The sequence below is a fragment of the Panthera tigris genome, chromosome A2 (assembly GCF_018350195.1).
Source record: "Panthera tigris isolate Pti1 chromosome A2, P.tigris_Pti1_mat1.1, whole genome shotgun sequence".
NCBI classification, from domain to species: domain Eukaryota; kingdom Metazoa; phylum Chordata; class Mammalia; order Carnivora; family Felidae; genus Panthera; species Panthera tigris.
In genome coordinates, this window is record NC_056661.1 from 26,834,341 (window position 1) to 26,857,570 (window position 23,230).

The 23,230-nt window shown below is 36.9% G+C and overlaps 1 long non-coding RNA gene across 3 annotated transcripts in view; it reads left to right on the forward strand.

The window, feature by feature from the left end:
- LOC102969269 overlaps window positions 1–23,230 on the forward strand; it is a 193,647-nt gene that overhangs the window by 76,931 nt on the left and 93,486 nt on the right. The window lies entirely within an intron of this gene.

The following is a 23,230-nucleotide window of genomic DNA, read 5'->3' on the forward strand; positions in this document are numbered from 1 at the left end:
AGATTACTGTCAAGGCCCTTCCCTCAGTCAAACTAAATAAAATGGCTTCAGACTTTGTTATGGTCCCAAAGGAGCACAGTTAGGTCACTTTTCTTTCCTTTTATCCTGTAACCCACACTTATCCCCAATAATGTGAAGCTATTCAGTTAGAAATTATGTTACTCAGGTTCTGTTTCAGTGTCAGCTGGGAGTGTCACATAGAACCATGGGTGTTAGACTTGGTAGTAGAGGTACTTGTTGATTGTTTCTGAGGCAATGCCAATGAAGTTCTGAGTCTAAAGCAGAATGGAAGGTTATAGCTCCCACCCTGAAGTTCCCCAAGAGGTGAAGCTCATTGTGAAGGGAGTGTTGATTTTCCTACTTCACCATCCCTTCTGAGAGGAAGAGGAGAAAGTTCTCCTGCTTTGTGAGCCCTGAGAACACTATCATCAGAAAGATGAGTGTCTCTTTCTTGTAAGTGGCGTGCTAGACAGCTGCATTGGATATCTGTCTCTGTTCATTGAATTCGCTGCTCAGTTCTCTGAGGAGGCAAGGAAGAGAAAACTGTTGAGGAAAGCTTTCAGCAGATTTGTAAGAGCCAGCATTTCTTGCCTCTAGAGCTCAGAGCATTTAACTGCTACTCTTCCCCTTGGGGGCCCTTTTCAGGTTCTGGCTTTTTCAGGCGAAGCAAGAGACCCTGATTATTTCACTTTCAATCAATTCTGAAGCCTCAAAGACCAAAATTGTCTCTTCAGATCCACTCAGATGCCAAAGAGAGGTGTGGAAAAGAAATTGCTCCCCATCTACCAGCAGCTGTAGACTCTAAGCCACCTCTTGCTTTCATTTTCTGTGTGGTCGTCAGGAATTGTTAACACTCAAATAAGTAAAAATAAAATGTTTCAACAGATACCTTGAGAATACAGAAAAAGCTATAGACACTGTGGCAGGATTTACTACTATTCATTGACCAGTTCACTTTGCCCTATACAAGGGAGAATTATACAGGACTTGTCTTTGGCCAGTGAAATGTAGTGGAAGTATTTAATTTCCAGTTCTTGAATCTCCACTTCTTTCTTCTCCAAAGTGTTGAAAATAACATCATCATGAAACCTTTGTAAATAAACCACCCAAACTTCATCTAAATGCATTATCCATTTAGACATACCTCAATTTGCTTATTATTATTTTTTTCAGAAAAAAAATATAAATGGAATTTTAAAAAGATTCATATGCCCAAAGAAAGTCTTAGGGAATTCTTTTGTGTGTCAAATATGTCAGTATGTTTTTTTTTTTACATTTTCATACCTTGACTGTGTAAAGCAAAGTACATCACATATTCTTCTTTTCTTAGCTACTTTTGTAGATTTGTTTTCTAGATGTTTTGTTATTTCACTCATCAAACAAATGCTTACTAAACACCTGTAACATTCAACATGTTGTGCCAAGTCCTGGGTGTACATGTTTATGTGTAACTGTAGTTGTACCTGAGTATTGTGTGTTAGTTTTGCTGTTATGGACTGAATTGTCGCCCTGCAGGATTCATATGTTGAAGCCCTAACCTTTGATGTGACTGTATTTGGAAGGACTTTTAGGAGGTAATTAAGGTTAAATGAGGTCATAAGGAGAGGGTGGTAGCCTTATAAAAAGACAAAGAGATCTCTCTCCATCTCTCATGTTCTCTACATGCACATACTGAGGAAAGGTCATGTGAGCACACAGTGAGAAGGCAGCAGGCCAGGAAGTCTGCAAGCTTGGAAGAAGGTTTTCATCATATCCCAACCATGCTTGCACCCTGATCTTGAACTTGCAACCTCCAGAACTGTGAGGAAATAAAGTTCTATTGTTTAAGCCACCTAATCTATGGTGTTTTCTTATGACAGCCTTAGCTGACTGAAACATTTGCCATATCCAGAATTTTGTAACTAGAATATCTGTGAACCTTATAAGAAATAAATCAAGGGCAACAGAATAACATAGAACTGTACTTTGTACGGCTAACTATAAACTTATGAAATTTGTAATACTAAGCTATTAAAGGGAGAAAACTAAAAGTCTAAAGAAAAGACAGATAAATTCGTGAAAGTCAGATTCATATTGACATAGTAAGGGAAACCAAGATTCTAAACTTGAGAAGGACAAAATAGGGAAAAACAAATCAGTCATTTTTTTACCAAACAAGTGCTCAGGCATGTCCTTAGACAATATAGCTCATGGTGTGGTTTCAAACTACCTGCATCAGAATTATGTGGGTGTGCCTATTGGATATCCAGATCTCAGGACCATGCTGAAGTCATGTTCAGTTTCTCTTAGGTGAAGTCTCAGAATCTTCATTTTAAACAAGTTCTCTAAGTGATCTTTAGGCACACTGAAGTCTGAGATACCCTATTCAGGCATTGTTGGGCGGCATAAAAAATGTTAGTCTTTGTCCCCACACTGAGATGCCTACAGATACATGAAATAATGGAGGAATCAAGGTGGTTGTGATCAAGTACTCAACTTTATGATACAGAGTATAAACCTATAGTATTTGTAGAAGAAGAGGACAACAGAGAACAGGAAGTAGCTACTAGAGATCTGTTTCCAGCACCCTGAGAACTTAAGAGGGAGCAATGGGACAGTACACCGGGGGAATCAAGGAGGCCTCAGAAAGGAAGGAACATGCCATCATCTGGAGAATAAATAAGCTTTCTCCCTTCAACACTTTTTAGAAAAAGACAATAACGGAATAAAACACAGTTTTTATTTCACAAGGACAGAGAGCACAGAGAGGAGATAGGAGTAGATGAAACAAACATTTTTGGAAGACAGAAAGCAGATGAAGAGTGATTAGACTAGAAGTATACCAGTGGCTCCTGGACAGCCCCTGGAGTCTCAGCTCTTGGAAGCATCAAGTACTGCAGAGAGTGGGGGAGAGAGATGTGTAAGGATAGAGAGGAAACATAAGTGGTTGGACCCTGGCAGGAGCAACAGGCTGATTCTCTGGAGGATGCAAACTGGAGGAGGCTTGCAATCAGCATTAAGCAGAGTGAGTGAAGCACAAGGCAAGGACTGCAACAGGGGTTGAGTCAACTTACTGAACAATGAGACTCTCAGTACCTCCTCCCCACTCTGATCTCAGAAATCTGACGGCCAGATGTCTTCCCTCAGGTCCTTCTCAAATCCAAAAATGGATGCTAAAAATTAGTGTAGCAATGCCTTCAGAATGTTAAGAGTATGTGCCCAGTTTCTTAATCAATTAAGAGATTTATCAAGTAGGATAAATGGTAGAATGAAGATATTTTCAGATATAAGAGTACTGAAAACATTTACCTTCTTAAGAAGTAACTGGAGGGTGCTCTTTAACAAAAACAAGGGAACAAACCAAGAAAGGAAATTCGGTATGCATCCCTACAGTGAGACTTAGAGTACAGCTGGCATAGACTGAAACAGACAGGCTGAGACAAAGGGGACTGAAGAGAAAACATTTGAACTCAGGTCTTCTGAGGTTTTGAATCTTAGGAGCATTCAATATCCTGTAAAGAGTCTGCTAGCAGTGTAGCATCCTTCCATTTTCCTTTTACTTTGCTTGGCCCTATGTGAAATAGATGTTTTTATACTTACCTTCTCATCCTTGTTTCTAGTTTCCATTTTTGGAAAAGATCTAAGAAGCATACCTTTCTTTTAGAAATGATATAATCAAACATTATCAGTGATTGAGGTAATTAGTGTAGTTTTCATATCACCATTTGAGTCATGTAACCTTAACTAAAAAGTGAAGAAACCAACATTAATATGCAAAATCTAGGAGATTTTATGTTACCTTTTATTTATAGATATTTTAGGAGTTTACTACAATATTCTCCAGATTGTTCACTAACTTAGTAAATTGGAAGGACTGATTTTCCATTTTTATGGGAAAAAAACCAATAACCACCATTTACAGCAAAGAATTTGCACTAGGCAATGCCTTAAAATAATTTTGAAATGTATTTATTTACATCTCAAATATGACTTCTTTCTAAAATGTTCAAAGTCTGATTTCCACAGCTGCAATTAAATGACTTTTTAGGATAATGTTTCATTTGGCTGTATTATGTTAATAATCAGCTAGATGATGTATATCTTTTCCATCTTTATGTAACCATGAATTATTCAGAAGTGTTCTCTTGCAAATGCAGAGTAGAGGAATTCAGTTCCTTTTCCCCCAAAAGGGTCAGACATGCTTTAGTTTAGAAGGGAGAGAGAGAAAAAAAGTAGATTCTTTCTTTTTCTTTTTAATCCTTTAAGATTTATCGAAGTGAACAGCAGGAATTTATTTAAATATACAATAATGAGAAAATGCTCACGTAAACTATAATACATCTACTTGACAAAATGATGCAACTCTCAAAAACTAATGGTTGGAAAGACAACATAGCTGTATGGAAAGATGTTTGTATAAAAAATAAGTGAACAAAAACATGATATAAAAATGAATGCACAATGGAATTTCAATTAAAAATAGTCACCAGAAAAAATTCTAGAAGAAAATACAATAAAATAGTAATGACAGTCATATTACTATGGTAGGAATATAGGTGATATTTTTCTTCTCTATGTTTTCCAATTTTTTTAATGTTATATTATTTTTATAATGAGAAAAAACAAGCAAACCAGCACACCCTTATTTAATTACTAGTGTTTTTGATAAACCGGATTGTATGCTGAGGATATAACAATGAAAAGATATGCTTAGTGATATATAAAATATATCAAGTTTTCCCTGGTGATACTAAAATGTATACATTTAATATAAATTTCATTGAGATCTTATTAAGGAGAAATGTCATTAATTAAATACTCAGTAGGTGCTTTTCATGTGTACCTTGTCCAGTCCACTCAACAATCATATGAAGAAGATGATTCTCTTTTTATGGACAGGAAGTATGTCTCAGAGAAACTATGCAACTTGTTTGAAGTGGTATAGTTAATAATAAGAAATTGAGTCTGGCCCGATTGGAAGTCTATTCTTAGTCATTTAACAATAACTTATTAAGTACTGACTATGTACCAGAAATTGTTTTAGATTAAGGATTTTGAAATGAACACAGCAAAGACCCTGCCCTCATGGACCTTACATTCTAGTGTGAGGAGATATAAACACAAATGAGTGGCAGGAGTTGTATTAGAAGCTGAAAAGTGCTTTAGAGACAAATAAGGCAGATAAAGGGGCTAAGGAGGCAGAGTAGAGAGGGGTTGCAATTTTGAATAGGCTGATCAGGAAAGGCCTGACTGAGAAAGCAGTGTTTGAACAGAAGCCTGAAGGAGTTGAGGGAAGGATCCCAACTCTGCAGAAGAGCATTTCAGGCAGAGGAGACAGTAAGTATAATGGGCTTGAGATGAAAGCATGCCTAGAGGAACAGGAAGGACACCAGCGTGACTATAGCTATGGAACAGTGAGTGGAGTGGAACAAAATGAGATAAAGGAAGATAGTAGGGAGCCAGAGACTTTGAACTTTGTAGGGCATTATCAAGACAGGAAACCACTGGAGGGTTTTAAGCAGAGGAGTTGCTTTATTTGACTTAGTTTTCAAAGGATCATTGCAGCTGCCATGTGCAGAAAAGTCTGTAGGGGGATCAGAGTTGAGGCAGGAGACCCTTTGGAGGCTACTGCAGTGAGAGATGATCGTCACTTGTGCCAGAATAGGAGTGGGGGGCTGTCAAGAACTGTCAGGGCCTGAGATTTTATCCTACTGCTTATCTGCAAGCTATCAAGTTAGCCAATTTCTTGCATGCTGGCAGAAAATATGAGTTTTATGGATCAGAGACAAAGGACTTTATTTCTCATGACATAGTAGTCAGCCCGTGCTTCATATTTGTTTCATCTCTTTTGTCCACCCTGTCTCATGGGGGGATATAGAGTGGCTCAAGTGGACACTGTATACAGTGGGTTTGTGTTACGGCTGAGGGACCCTAAGTTTAGGAAATCCTAATCTTTTATAATGGACGAAAAGCAAACTTGCCTAACCTCTGCTCTCTTTATTAATATTGACAAAAACAAATGTGCCCTCTGTTCCAGAGGGAATACTATCTTCCAAGGCTTTTTGATATCCAAACCTCCTTGGAAATATAGTCTAGAACAAGAGCTACCAGGGCCTTCCCTTGTAAAATAAGCAAAAATGTTAAAAAAAAAAAACATGGAGAATTGTCTCCCAACAAGGATGTAGTATGAAGTGGCTGTGTTCTAGAGGTATTTTTTAGTTAGAGCCCATATCAGATGTAAGAGAAAGAGACTCCAGAATGACACTATGGTTTTTGCCAGGCACTATACTAGATGCTGGGGATATGGTGGCCAATGAGACATTCCAGGTCTTGGCCACCATGGGGCTTACCTTCCCATAAGAAAGAGAGAGACCCAAAACAGGTATGCATGCCAAATAAGTGTAATGATTGACCTACTTTATATATAGTTTCTGGAAATTTCAGCTGTGCAAAAATATGTAGTTTTATTGAAACCAGATAAAGTTACAAGCAAGAAAAAAAGGAAGAGGTAGATTAGACCCCATAGATGAAGTGTGCTTGCTCTTAGAATTAATTTTATCCTTTTCATCTTTTTTTTTTTTTAAGAAATAGAATTTCCTTGAGTTTGTACTTTCTTGCAGTGGACACATTTAGAATCATTAGTAACCTAGACTTGCTTAATTTGGAAGACAAACATTGAAATTTTAAAAGATTTCTATTTTAGGAACAAAATTATTTTACTTTGCTTGCTTTATAGACATACGTTTGGAGGTTGACTGTAATGAGCTATTGTCATTGATGGAAAAGCCATCCATCATCAATTTTATTTCTTAGTAGTTAGTTGTCTGTGTCTACCAATTAGAATAGATACTTGAGGCAGAGATTGTTTTGTCTGTGGATATATTCTCAGTTCTTAGAATATAGCCTGGCTAATAACGTGTTTATAAGTATTTTTAATGAATGAATGAATGATACACATATTATTTTGTATTCTGCTTGTAATAAATTCCTTCCTTTAGTATTTGTTTCATTTGCAGAATCTTTGATGTCTGCTTTCTATCACTTTTTTTTTGTACCATAACCATTCTTTAAGTATTGGACAGTTAGATGTTTCCTAAATGTTTGCAATGATACAAAATACTGAAGTAATGTTTTATGCATATTCACTTTCAGATTTCTTTGGAATTATCTCTCTCTTTTTTAAGTGTTTATTTATTTTGAGAGAGAGAGAGAGAGAGCGAGCAAGTGCACAAGAGCAGGGGGCAGGCAGAGAGAGAGAGAGAGAGAGAGAGAGAGAGAGAGAATCCCAAGTGGGCTCAGTGCCATTAGTGGAGTGCCTGACATGGGGCTTGATCTCACACACTGTGAGAACATAACCTGAGCCAAAATCAAGAGGTGGCCACCAAACCCCTGAGCCACCCAAGCACTCCTTGAATTACCTCTTTAGTAGAAATTTGAAGGAGTGGGTCAAAGGTACTAAAATCATCTTTTGCTCCCTCTGTCCCTCTATGTTGTGTTTTCCCAAAGAGTATAAACAGGTTTCAGTGGATGAAGGTTTATGTTTGATCTCAAACTAGAATTCATTAACAATTAATTGTTATGTTTTTTAAGCACATTGTGTGTGTGTGTAAGAAGAGTATCAAGTATGTTTTCATTAGCATTTATTTGATGTTTCCTGATGTATACATCTTCATGTTCATTTATTAGTATTTTTTTAAGTCTAGTGTGAGCTGTCTGTTAATGTACTTTGTTCAGTAGATCTGCTTGTTGAATTATCCACTTCATAAGTTCTAGACAGAATTATGACATTTTGGTTTTTAGCACAGCTTCACATAAAGTTCTGGTCAGGCTCAGAGGGGGAAAGGTGAGAGGGAGGGGGCTCTTTGGAGCTCATATCCAGGCCTTGGGGAGCCTCATGAGGAGGGCCTTCTGGAACCACCATTGATGACAGATATCCCTCTCTCAACAGATATCTATTGTGCTTGCTGCTATGTAAGTGGAAAAATAAATATCTAATTACACTGTGTTAGAAGTATGGCAAAAATAGGGTGCAGTAAGAGACAATAATGAGGAAGGGTTGAGTGTCTGGAAACTCTACTCACATCAGGAGTGCGTTTTTGAGGAAGTGGCATTTTACCTTAAACCTGAAGGAAAAGAAATCCACAAGGTATCTAGGATGTCATATATCTGGCAGAAGCACGGTGTAAAATGCCATTACTACAGCCTGCAGGATAAACCCGTTGGGCTGAGCCATAACATCCTGTGGGTCAGGAAGTTGCTTTCATCTTGGTATTATTCAAGATGACTGTGCCAAGCCAGATGGATGAAAGAATGATATTGCTCAAGTTCCTTGCATGCCTGACCACTTAGTGGGAAATAGCAAATACCTGTGTTTGTTTGAGGATCAAATAATAAGAGAATCACTGTGTGTCATTTCCCCTGTTCTTTCCATATGATTGAAATAGTTACAATAATTAGAATTCGGAAGAGCCCACTCTCTCCAGATTTTATGAATCATGCTGAAAGAGCAGCTAACACAGCATAATACACAATACAGTCATAATGCAGTCTGCATAAAAGCAGTCTCAAGTCACATAAATGCTGTATAAAAAGTCCCTGTCTCTACACAAGGTCTTCTACAGTATGTAGGGACAATGAAAATCAGTATCTGATAGCTGACTTCATCTGGCTTTCTAACTTGGATTACTACTTTCATCATTTTGTCTTACCCATTTAAGCTTATTCTTAATAAATGGACAATTGGGGCCCAGTTTCTTTTAGAGGTAAGAAGGGTTTGAAGCCATCTTGCTGTTACTGTTAATTTAAACAATCCTCAAAAGTCCACATTGCATTAGAGAATACTGCCATGTGTAAAATAGATTTTATTTTCTGAACATTTAGCAGTTTATTTTACAATCTGCATGTAACCCTCTATTACACTCTGTAATGTCTGAGGAGGTATGCATGTACAGTCCATTGCCAGAAAAAATACAATCTTACTAGTAGCTGACTGCAAGCATTCTGAGAGTCCAGAGTATGATGCCAAATTTTTAATTCTGTTCTCATTATGCTCTTTTAGCCTGACTCTAGGCCCCTTTTCTCCCTAGTGATCTCCCCCTTCCTCCCTTCTTTTACTCCTCTACCCTCCCCATTGGTCAGAGCTGGGGAAACCAGTGTTCCTGGGTCTATTCTGGAAGGTGATGAGGAATCAGAGTTGGTGGCACCTCACCGCCCTCCGTGGGATTTGGCTTAAACTTTTCAGATTCCTTGGGATGGAATCTGTTATATAAAACCAGCCTCTCTGGTGTTAAGAGCACAGCCCTCATAGCACAACTCTGATGTAACTGTGTCAAAAAAAAAACAAACAAAAACCAAAACAACAAAAAAACCAAAAAAAACAACCTCCCTTCACCAAGAGGGAGGCTAAGTAGGAAAGAAAGGGTGCAGGGGACAGAGAACCTGAGTCTGTCACAAGTGGTCTACCAGAGTTCTTTGAAGTCCATTTATTCCATGGTAAACCTCACAGCCACTTCCCCAGAAACACATCTTTACTAAAAAAAAATGCTTTCTAGGTTCCCAGAAAGTAATCACAGTTCCAACACAGCAAAGAAATTTAGTGAGGCAAAGACAATCAAGTTATCTGCACATTCAATAAAAATGGCTTGGGCACTTGTCTTTTCTAAGTTTTTTTTTTTTTTTTTTGTAATGTATATAAAAGAAATTAAGTTAACAATGACACATAGTTTTACTTAATAGATGGGAAGAAAACCAATTTATTTTTAGAAGCTGCTATTTGTTAGTCTGAAAGGTCCATTTAAAATTATAGTTACACTGATAACAACACTGTTAACTTGATAGCAAAAATAACTACAACATAAGGTTTCAGGCCCTGTCCCACTCTCCAGGAGCTCTCTCTCCACACCCTTGCAGTGGGGTTCTCAGGAACTCATTCTCATACAAAGGGCAAACCAGACACTGAGCTGAATTCAAGCTTTCATTCTTCCAAGTGCGATCCATCATTGAAAAATGTGTCAGTGACACTGTTCAAAGCTTAACGTCTTGCTGCATTCAAACTTAACTTTTGCAAAATAAAAGTGGCTTGTCTAAATTGTCTAAATATGTATTCATGAAAGCCTAATTATCTAGATTTTTTTTCTGAAAATGGAATTTTAAAGTTATACCATGGCTAAGAATTTGTACCCATTTCTCTTGATGTGATTGATGTTTTTCAAAGAGACAGCCAATGAGGCTTTATAGCAAGCTTTACTTTAGGAAGTGAATAACTTTTTCTTTTGTAAACTATATAAAAAAGGTGCTACATGTTATGTACCAAGAAAGGTAGTTGTTTTTCCCCCAAAGTGCCAAAAAATCTCTTTCATCTCCTGGCGTGCTCTCAAGCTCATTACTGCTTCAATATTTGAACTTGTCACCTCTCCAAACTCATCTAGTTGCATTTCATCATCTTTTGACAAATCTTAAGGTTTGCTAAAGCTCCTTTGGATTTCTATAAAAGCTCATTCTTTGAGATTCAGAAAGCTTCTTTAAATCTAATTTTCTTAGCATATTTCTATAAAACAAACCAATAAAAGGATGACCACACTTTAAATAGAATATCTGTCCATATTTCAATGTTTGTTAAAACATTTTGTTCACTTCCAACTTTCTATTAGAACTTCTTTTTTTTTTTCCTCTGCCCCTAAGTCTGTGAGGAGATGCTAATCTTCCTTAACATCTCATAAGAAACAAAGAGCAGAAGACCCTGGGGAGCCAGCATTTCCAGTACTGGATACTATTGAGAAACCCAGTTAGGCCCAGAACTCTTCAACTCCATGAATCGGCAACTCCACCACCACCTTCTTTTCTTTTCTTTTCTTTGCCCACCTTTGGAGAATTTCTTCCCTTCAAACATTCTCTTTCATGTAACGTTTAGGTTTTCTGAATACAGTCCTGTGAATTACTGTCGCTGTTCTTGTACCTTGAAGGCGTAAAGAAAGACTGGCTTTAAATGTGTCTGTTCAAGTGTTCCCAAGCTGGAACCCAGGCTGACTAGGCCCAGTAAATATTGCTAGAACAGAGTCCAATGTATTCTGCAGAGCCAACAGACAACATTTCATGTTCAAAGGAACATTGCTGGGCTCATGCCTTTCTGTGGAGGAGCCAGAGCTTTTCCCTCTGAGCCTACCTGCTACACAGCTAGAGCAATCCCCTGGCGAGAGGCAGCCTTCATTTGCTTAACACTGGCTCCCTTCCGTATCATTTGTTTGAATAGATTAGAAGAGCACTCCTCTCTGTACCAGCTCATCTCTCAATTTAAAAAATTTTTTTAATGTTTATTTATTTTTGAGAAAGAGAGACAGAGTGCAAGCTGGGGAGGGGCAGAGAGAGAGGGACACACAGAATCCAAAGCAGGCTTCAGGCTCTGAGCTGTCAGCACAGAGTCTGATGCAGGGCTCGAACCCACAGACCTCGAGATCCATGACCTGAGCTGAAGTCTGACTCTTAACCAACTAAGCCATCCAGGCGCCCCATCTCATCTCTCAATTTAGATAGAAGAATATCCGTCTCAAAGCCTTTGGCCTCTTTCAAAGATGTACCTCTGTGGTTTGGATGCTGTTTTGAAGGTACGACAGGGTCAGCTGGGAAAACCAAGGACCCACAATAGGTTCCATTCTCAAATGGCCACTAAAGTGAAATACCTTAGGATCCCTCGGTGAGAACAAAGAGGTCCCTGAATTCAAAGAAGTGTTTCCAGAGGAAATGAAAACATTTTTAATGAAATGACAACATTTTAGTCTTTATATACAGCAATTGAGTAAGTGTTCCTTCTGTGGGAGGTCTCCCTCTCTGAGCAGGGGTAAGGGATAGGGAACCACTCCAAACACCTGGGGAAAACTTATTAACACTTTGGAGAAGTCACCAAAGAATGATAAATACTGCCTTGCTCACGAAGATTTTCACTTCCCCTCCTAAACATTTCCAACGCCTTCTCTGATTTGTCACATAAACATCTGCTCTGGCAAACATCATAATTTCTCTCCACAGAAGCAGACTTTGATAAAACAAAAAACAAAGGATTAGAAAAGAGAAGCAGAGTGCTACACATTTCTTTAAAATTCATTTCTTGATTCTCATTAGGCTTTCTCTGACTTGGAGCCTTTAAACATAAAATGCTTGTTTTGTATATCTGGTCATATTCCTTTATAGAGTTTCTATGCTTTCTGAGCCTTTTCTAATGTTTATTTATTTATTTTTGAGACAGAGATAGATAGAGAGCAAGCAGGGGAGGGGCAGAGAGAGAGGGAGACAGAATCCCAAGCAGGCTCCATGCCGTCAGCACAGAGCCTGATGTGGAGCTTGAACCCACGAACCATGAGATCATGACCTGAGCCGAAACCAACAGTTGGATGCTTAACCAACTGAGCCACCCAAGCGCCCCTTTCTGAGCCTTTTCTAAATGAATTGAAAAGAAACAGAAAACATGGCCACTACTTTTCCCATACTAACTGTAGGTGGAAGATACACCTGAAATGGCTTGAAACTCAGCAAACCAATACAATATACTGGCTCCCCTATATCATCTAGGTAGATGGAGCTCTTGGGTAGCCTGAAGGCTCCCAAATTTGAAGAGCTTCATGGTATGCATTAAGGTCCTTAACAAGTGCTCCCTCTCCCACTCCCTGTGACCCACACTCCATCAGAGTTTCAGATGCCACAAAGCCCCTGAGCCCTCAGGCTAGGTTCAGATCCCATGGTATGCCCTTTACTTTGATGTTACAGGGATGATTTTGGTGGGCAGTGAAGCTGCCCTACTTTGTGGTTTGTGATGGTAGTTCAAAGTTGACTTGAAGCATGTTGAGTAATCAGCTAGAATAACTGGTAACAAGACATGTGATTCTATAAATTTGGATACTGCTACATAATTTGGTAATCTTTTTGGATATTATTAATATTGCTTTTAAGGGTTTATGTTACTAGTATTATTTTTAAAAATCCCCTTTGTTTCTCACATTACAAATATAATATGGACTTGTGGTTAAGAAAGCACATGATACAGCTATGTGTGTGTGTGCGTGTGTGCTTTATATGAAAGTTGAACAACTCCTTCATTCCCCTCACAGCCTGAAATGACTCCTTCCACAACTTTCTCCTCCAAACAAATATATCCAAGCATATAAGCATATTTATTGCTTGTTATTGAAATAAAATCATGCTGTATGCAAGTTGTTTCTTTTACTTAATATCATAGATAGCCTTGCAAGTCACTAGTTATGGTTCTAATATTATCTAACTTCTTTATGCATTTATAAACACATGTATTTTAATTTTCACTAAGTAAGGTAATAACACTTCCTGTAGGATATCACCTTTCATTTTAATTTCTATTATTATTATTATTATTAACATTTAAACTTTCACTTTTATAATGCTTTACAGATCACAAACTCCTCTCACATGCACCATCTTATTTATTCCTAACCACTTTGTGAGGTGGCAATTAACTCTATTTTAGTTGATCAGGAAGCTTAGAGAAATTGGTGTCTTCCTTTCATCACAAAGCTAATAAAGGTAGAGTCAAGATTCAGACTTGTCTTACTCACTCATGTTTTAGAGAGCACTTAATCTTCTGATAATATTTGAAAATGTTTGTGGAGAGGTAGGAAAATCTCTATTGAATGACATTTTTAATCCCCTTCACCATATCAAAACATTGTCAATATCATTTTTTTATTTGACTTATAAGCTTCTAGCAATACAACCATCACCTTATCTACCGTATCAGTTTGTTCTGCTATGCCTGCATAGAGACTAGTCAATTTTATGAGAATTTTTTTGCCTTGGTTCTTAAAATAGTTTCTTAACTATTAAACTGAAGCATTGTTCCATTTAAAATGTATTTCCGCATCCCATTATTTGCTCCTAAACTCATTTTATCTACATTTTCTCTGGACTGAGCTCAATTTGCTGTACATTAGTCCCAAAGCCTGAATGATTCATCTGAATCTAAGTACATTATTTCTCATTGTATCTTGCTTTTCACAATTTAACTTAGCCTGTACACTTGCTTTCTATGCATCCTCCAAATTAGTAGCAGAAAAAAACTTTTCAAGATGAAAACAAAGCTTGCCCTTGGCCTTATGGGAACATAAATATTGGTCTGAGAAATGGCTTGGTTACTGTTCTGATATATCTCAAGAGGCACTTCCCTTTTCCTATTTTATTTGTTAATGACAACATAAAAATGATTAATTATAATGCTAAGTTTTAAGTATCCAACCATGGAGATCCAGCCCACAATGAAAATAGGAACTTTCAGGCAAAGATGTTGGTAATTAATAAAAAAGCACATACTTACATAGTGTAGGGTAACGTAGAAACAGAATGGGCTGTGGAGATGGAAAGATACAGGTTGGAATTCTTGCTGTAATACTGCTCACTCTTTGACTTTGGAGAGGTTCATTAGTCTCTCTAAGTCTATGTTTCTTCAATTGGAAAGTAGGGATAACACTCAGAGCCTCCTTGGGTGCTTTAACTGAGAGGATACGCCATTGCCATTGCAATGTTTGGCATTTAGGAAATCTTCGGTATGTCAAAGTTTAACCACATGTAATTGTTGATTTTCAACTGCTTTGTTGAACTCTATGCCATATATCCCTTTTTATCTTGCCCGGCTATACTTAACACCTCATAGACTTATATACCTAATATGACTAAATAGCTAAAAAGTAAATTTAACGTTTTTGGTTGGGTTCTTCTGTGTTTCTATTAGTTATTTTCCTCTTTGTCATTTTTCCTGACAATATAACAAACTCATGTTTCATATCTTGAAGACACATTTTTGGTACAAGTCTTTTATTATTATTATTTTAATGTTTATTTAGTCTTGAGAGAGAGAGACAGAGACAGAGAGTGAACAGGGGAGGGGCAGAGAGAGAGAGAGAGAGAGAGAATCTGAGGCAGGCTCCACACTGTCAGTATAGAGCCTGACACTCTATACTGCAAGATCATGACCTGAGCCAAAGTTAGACATTCAACCTATTGAGCCACCCATGTGCCCTGGTACAAGAGTCTTCTTAAAGATATTTTAATTTTTTCTAAAAATTTTACAACTAATTATTTATAAAATTAGTAATAATAGTTACAATATTTTTTTTAAGGATTTGTCTATTTATTTAAGCAATCTCTATACCCAACATGGGGCTCGAACTCACGAACACAAGATCAAGAGCCACTCGCTCTTCCAACTGAATCAGCCATGTATCCCAGTAATAGTTACATTATTAATGTACATATTAGTACTCTGAACGAGTTAAAATATCCCCCTCCTTATAACCTTATTCAAGTATGGATTCAAACTTTGATACTATGACTTATGGCTTCCTTGCACAATTTATTATGCACATACATTCAGATTTTATGATATTCAGTTAGCAAAATAAGGTCACATAGTGTCAAAACAATTTTTGAGTCTTTCACTTTCTTAAATACTTTGAATCTGGGTGTAGGGAATTAGTGTTTAGTAAGTATTTCTTTTGGCTTTAAACTGGAATTAAGTGATTAGTTTTGTTTGGTCACATTTGAGGATAGTGGTAGAGTATTTGAGACTGAATAACTTTTGGTTACCTACTAGAATACCATTTCTGAGGATAGAGGACTGTAATTCTTTTGTTAAGTAGTTTACAGCCATTTATTTGTTTGTAATGGACCATGTAGATAGAGGTAAACAAGACAGATATCCTAGCCTTGAATGAACTAAGATTCTAGCTGGAAAGAAACAGAAATCAGCATATAATTAACATAAATGAGAATTTCAGACACTGAAAGTGTCATATGAGGATAATATAGGGTAAGATGATGTGAAGGGAAGGCTTCTTTTTAAATTGAAATCTGAATGACATGGAAGGTGACATGTGCTGATCCAAGAAAGAGTGGTCCAATCAGAAGAAAAAAACTGTACAATGCTCTGAAGTGGGAACAAGATAGTGGGCTTGGGGTTCAGGTGAATGTACAAATGGCTTTTATCAAAGGCAAAAATATGAGTGAGAACTATACATCTGGAAGCCATTGGCATCCATGTGGAAAGTTAAGAAACGAGAAAATACATTTGGATATTGTCTTCTTTTAGGTTCCACATACTCAAGGTTAATGTATTCTTGTTCAGCATTCCAACTGGAACATCAACTGGGATTCTATTTTTCTAAACTAAGGGAGATTGTATAAGCGCTCTGGAAGAAAAATGTTGCCTTTTCCTAAAGGGGAAGACTAGTGTGCTTACAGATGTGACAACGATTTCTATGCCATATATCCCTTTCATTTTAATTAAGTGCAACTGGAAATTAAAGGCTTGAGTTTCAGGATTGATTCCTTAGAGCTTAGACCTGTCACTTCAGTCAGGCTACATTTTGTCCCACTACCAAGCAGGGCACTCTACCTAGAATTAAAGGTACAGGAGAAAAATCCCTGAGATTGTTCAATCTCTCTGTTTCCTTGTCTATGTTGGCATAAAATCATCAAATTTTGGTATGGGCATTTCTGAAAATGAAGGCAGAAATAGTGAAAACAGAACTTTAAGCTATGTTTTAAAAGTTCGTGCTCCTCCCCTAATAAAGGACATGTGTTTTAAACTAGGTTAATGCTTTTTCTGGATCTCCAATTATAGTACATCTTCATTTTAGGCATGAATAGCTTACATTTTCATTTCCTGAATTATCTGAGCTGAAAAAAATCATCAGAGTTATGCAGTTCAACCAGATTCTCAAATCTTTTTAAAGAAACTTTCCCCCAATAGAGAAAATAAATCAGAAGGATTTAGGGTCTGCATGAATATTGTTATTAGCAAACCTTGTAATATGTCAAATTTTGAATATAAAGAATTTATTACAAGTAGTAATTATCTCTCTAGATTCCTTGAGCAGAGAGAAAGTTTTAACACCAACACTGAATGTAAACTAATAGCACCCTTACCTACACTCTATTTTCTGCCCACCCAGGAGAAACAAATCATCTGTGAAAAAAATTAATAGCCTTCCTACTGTAATGCATCAGAGCATTATGATCCCATTTTCTACTCTGGACTTTCTCAACATTAGAACTTCTTAGCAAGGCAGTAGAATAATTGGCATTAGCAGATATTGAAATTAGTATTAGATACTGTAGTCAACTGTTGTTTATTCTGGGCCAGGACATTTGGTATTCCCAAAGAAATCTAGTTGGCCAAATATATTTTCCTCAGAATTCATAAAAAAAGGGAAGAATCCAAAATAGTAACAAATTATGTGGTTACCTAAAATCAACCTATCTATGATTTTCTGATGCACAAGAATTTTCTTGCTGCACAGAACACGGAGCAGGCTTTTACTAGGAAGTTGGGAGTCTGATGTGAAGAAGCTGAACCATATTTTGTTTTGCAGTGCTAACTGGCAATCACTGAGGATCACAGATTCCTATTTCTGAAGGCAGGGATGTGGAAATGAATCTGTGATAATTTATCATCAGAAACATGAGAAATGACTAAGTATCATGCAAAATATTTAGACCTGGTAGATAGAGTTTGGAGGGGAAATTTTTAAATTTATTGTGAAGTTGATTTAATTTTATTTTAAAACCAATCAAAACAGTATAAAGAGGTAAAGTGGAAAGTCTCATTTCTACCTTCTCCCATCCATCCTGTTTCCCCTCTTCTCCCCAAGCCAAGAAACTGTACTTATTTCCCACATATTTATCCTCCCAGAGTTTCTTTATGCAAATTCAAGCAAATGTGGCTATGTATGTGGCTATGTATTCCCCTTTCTTACTGCTGTGAAATAGTTTATGACTGGGACAGTTATAATATATATGCTTATGAGATATGTGTATGTGCCATGCCATCAATGTATCTTCAGTTCTCACAACAATCATGACGTAGGTAGTATTTTCTCCACTTTACATATGAAGAAACTGAAGTTCAAGGGAGCTAAAACATGCCCCACATTCACACATTGTTGGTACTAGGGTTCAAAACCCTCCCTTTTGCACTGTTTGTATAACTTCAGCAGTTTAGCCCTTCTGTGTAGAACTATCAGGACAGAATCCTGCTGCTCTTAAACAACACATTCCATTATTGTTGCATTCAAAGAAACTCATGGGAAGTTTAATTTTTTTAATTTTAAAAACAAAACCTCTTTTTTTATAATATTGTTTTTATAAATAAGAGAGTGAAACTCATGTTAAATCCAGCTATTTAGATAAAAATCACTGTTAACATTTTGATGTCTCTCCTAAACTGTTTTGTGTGTAACTTGATATCCTATCTTGCAGCATTTTGGGGGGAATTATGGATTGGCATAAACTGATCATTCTCAACACACTCATGCACACTGTTAGTTCCCTATGTAGTTACTCGGGAATCCAGAATGTTATTGGTAGTTGAGTGGCCACAATGGGCAGGATCAATATAGCATACTTTGGCGTGATTTTTCTCCTGGTTCCAAGTACCTTAGTGGGATGCATAGATGCCAATAATAATGTCTCTACACAGTAGAGGAAAGAAATGAAAAATTTTTTTCACTGTGTACAGCCCACAATGCCATTCCAAAATAACTTACCCTAATAGCCTACATGCTTCCACTTAGGCAAATGTCTACAGACATGTCAATTCTTGATGCACAGTGTGAGCTTACAAGTATATGTTTCATGTTTCAAGTATATGTTTATGGCGTTTCACATACTCAGATAATGTCATTCTATAGTCATAAGCAGTTTCTTTTTGATACACATTCACACTCATCACATTTTGGCCAATGAAAGCCCTTTGAATTGAGCTAGCTCCTTGTCAATACCACCAGGAAGTTTTGAAAGTATCTTGTTTTCTTTCCTCTAGATGTGCCAGCCCCACTTTGAGTTCCCCCATTTCAGAATCAGAATCAGATTCTAGAAATTAAATTTCGGCACTAGGACTACACATTATACTGTTTCATATTATTCAAGGGTTAGAGAATGATGACAAAGACCTATAAGACTTTAGTGATAGAATATTTACTTTTTTCAAAATATTAATGAATTTATGTTGCTATGTCCATTTTAACATTTATTTATATTACTTAAAATGATAGTTGATTAATAGATAGTTCATGTGAATTTTTTCTATAATTTTGAGCTACAGTTTTTCTTTGTTCACTAGCTCTGATATTCCATGATATATATTGTCTTACTAAACTGTGTATTGAAATTTCTATGTTACTCCCAAATTTGTAGTTTCAATTTCTTTCCTTCTGTCTCTTAGCTTTAACATTCAGAAATTTAATGTACAGGTCTCAGTTGTTTCTTATGTCAGGCATTACTGGAACACAAAATGCCTAAAACGGAAAATAAGGCCAACTTCTTTTCAAGGGGAATACTAAAGAAATAAAGTTATGGGCCAAAGGGCAAAACTATAGAGACAGTAAAAAGATCGGTGGTTGCCAGTGGTTCAGGAGGAGGGAGGAAAGAAAGGATGAATAAGTGGAACAGAGTGTTTTAGGGCCATGAAACTATTCTGTATGATACTGGAATGGTGGATACATATCATTATACATTTATCAAAACTCATAGAGTATATAACATATATGCATTTTAGTTAACAATATATCATTGCTGGCTCATCAACTATAGAAGTGTACCGCACTAATTGAAGATGTTAGCAAGAGGGGAAACTGTGGAGAGGGAGACTTGTGGAGAGAGGATATATGTGAGAACTCTGTACTTTTTGCTCAAATTTTCTATAAACCTAAAGCTGAAAACCAATGTCTATTAATTAACAAAAAGTTGTAGGCCTTCAATATTTGAAAGACAAGAGACACTTAGATTCTTAGACACTTAGATAAACTTTCAAACTATTATTAGATAATAGAAATAATGGGGTCATTTAAGACAAATAGAGTCGTTTGGGGTCTTTAACCTATATTTATCTTTAAAAAATTTTTATTTATTATGAAAGTGTAATGACATACAATTTATATTAGTTTCAGGTGTACAACATAGTGATTTAACAATTCTATGCATTACTCAGTGCCCGCCTTATATGTGGAATCTAAAAATCAAAACAAACAAAAACCAAATAGACTCTTCAATACAGAGAACAAAGTGGTGGTTGCCAGAGGGGAGGAGGGTGGGGGATGGGAAAATAGATGAAGGGGATTAAGAGTTACAGATTTCTAGTTATAAAATAAATAAGTCATGGAGATGAAAAGTACAGCACAGGGAATAATATTGTATATTTACTTTTTAAACCCCATTATTTTTCTGAGCCCTGTTCTTACTACCTTGTCTGTCTAAGTCATAAGTGTTGAACTCCAATTTCTTTATGGCCTTTGAATGACTACCACTCTTCTTTACCTTAGGAATATATTAGTTTGCATATTAATATATACTTAAATATACAAATAAAATAAAGAAATAAAATATGGTAGATGCTCATTATATGCACCTATGGGGCAGTCATACACATAACTTACATGAATTGATCTTAAAAATATAGTCCAGAGTGGAGTGCCTGGGTGGCTCAGTCAGTTGAGCATCCAACTTCAACTCAGGTCTGATCTCACTGTTGGTGAGTTTGAGCCCTGCCTCAGGCTCTGTGCTGACAGCTCAGAGCCTGGACCCTGCTTCAGTTTCTGTGTCTCCCTCTCTCTGATCCTCCCCCACTTGCACTCTGTGTCTCTCACTCTCAAAAATAAATATTAAATTTTTTTAAAATACAGTCCTGAGTAAAAAGATTAGAAACAGAATGAGATTTGTGTGAATTTAAAATACATATTTAAAAAGCAACAATATACATTTTATAAGAATACGTGTACATTTTAAATATATCAGAAATAGTTGCTTATGAGAATGGGGGATGGGGATAAAAGGGAATAAGTTAATAAAAAAGAGAAGGGTCTTGCTTGGACCAATAAAAAATTTATTATCCAACAAATATGAGTAGTTTTTGATAGAAGTCATTGTTCAAAAATCCACTGATGTCACACTTTCCTCAGTGACCCAGTGGTCTCCTGCTTTAGACTCATCAGTTTACATCCAGGACATACTTAGCTTACATTCCCTCCTTCAGATTCTAAGTACTCCTTGGGACTCTGACTGTGGTGATTTGGATTTTTGTCCTATTCCCACTCTTAACCCAATCTGCAACATTCCAGTTATAGATTGGCAGGAACACACACACACACACACACACACACACACACACACACACACAGCATCCATTCCAGATGTAAGTAGAGAAAGTGGGATGACCACAGACATCTCAGCAAGGCTTGTTCATGGCCCCTAACTGCCAATCTATGTATAGTTCGGTCCTTGTAGACTGGGGCACATTTTTGCTATATAATATTTCTCTTTTTCTCAAAGCTGACATCACTTTTTCAGAAAAACTTGTACTTGTATTTAAGGGAATGTTGATAAGCATTATGCTGTCCCTTGTCTTGAATCACATAGTGTTAACAGGCTACATTCTCATCTGTGGTGAGAACATAGTCATAGACCAGGTGACTCTAAACAGGAGTTTTGCTTCCAGCTGCTTGTGCTCTGGAAAGCCTGCTTCCTTGCACATCATTGCTTTAATTTCCTTTTCCTGACAACTAGTGATTTCTGCAAGCTGCACTGTAAGATGATCAAGTTGGGCCATTCAGTTGTGGGAGATTTTTTTTTTAAGTTTATTCATTTATTTATCTTTGAGAGACACAGAGACAGTGTGAGCAGAGGAGGTGCAGAGAGAGAGGGAGAGAGAAAGAATCCCAAGCAGGTTCCACACTGTCAGCATAGAGCCTGATGTGGGGCTCGAACTCCTGAAACCATGAGATCATGACCTGAGCTGAAACCAAGAGTTGGACGCTTAATGGACTCAGCTATCCAGGCGCCCCCAGTTGTGGGAAATTATAATGTCAATATCCTGAGATCTTTCCTCTTGACCTGCTCAAATTCTTCAGAGGAGACCCTTTCAATTTCCTGCCTAAAAAGTGAAGTTCTAGTTGTCAATTTTCTGGAAACTAAATGGGTGAGAGGTTGGAGGTCTTAATGTACAGTATGTATACATTCAGTGAATTGTTCTCTTTTCACTATCATACACTATCACATTCTCAACTGTGCCTGGTGTCCCCTTATTTAAAAACCCCATCTGGCACCTGGGTGGCTCAGTTGGGTAAATACCCGACTTCGGCTCAGGTCACGATCTCGCAGTCTGTGAGTTTGAGCCCTGCATCGGTCTCTGTGCTGGTAGTTCAGAGCCTGGAGCCTGCTTTGGATTCTGTGTCTCCCTCTCTCTCTGCACATCCCCCACTCATGCTCTGTCTCTTTCAAAAATAAAAAATAAAAATGTTAAAAATAAATAAATAAATAAACAAACATTAAAAACCAAAACCGTTTTAACCTCTCTGAAAAATAAAAAGCCAGCTACCTATGTTTTGCCGGGGTAGAAGAGGGGTTCTTGGTATCTGACTGCTCTTTCATTTCTTTTGTGAATTTTCTATTTGGTTGTTTTTCTCTTGTAAACTTATAAGCTCATTTGTCTACTTACTTTATTTAAAATATCTTTTGTCCATTTACTTTAGGACTATCACTTGTCTATTTGCTTTATAGTATCTTTTGCCATCCAAATGTTTTAAATTTTTATACAGTTAAACATATGTACCTATATATCTATCTACCTCTATATATCTTTCATATTAGTTAATGTTAAGTTTCCTCTCTTGGTTAAGAAGGTCTCCTCTACTCTATTTCACGTGTCATCTCCCCAATTTTCTTCCAAGTTTAATATTTCTTTATATTTTACGTTTCAATCTTTATCTATCTGTAATGCATTTTTTAGTAATGTGATACAGAGACATTATTTTCTTCCATATGAATAGCCAATTGTGCCAAATATATTTCTATAAATAAACCATTTCCACTTATTAAATTAAAAATAGTACTTTGCCATATGTTTTATTCATAAAAATAGTGGGATACTATTTATTAATTATCAATTCCCTTCACTGAGCTATTTGTTCCTGTGAAAATACCATATTCATTTGACCACTGTGAAAAGGCAAGAGCCTATGGATGTCCAGAAAAAAACAAGTCATATGTGAAGGATCCCAAATTAGGACCATGATTAGCCCTGGTCACTAGAAGGCATTGAGGCACCGCCTTTGAAAGTATGAAAGAAAATGTTTCCAATCTAGAAATTTTGTAGTAGAGAAACTATCAATCAAGTATGGTGGTCCAATGAAGGTGGTTTTAAGCATAGAAGATTCCAAAATGTTTACCTCATGCACTGTTTCTT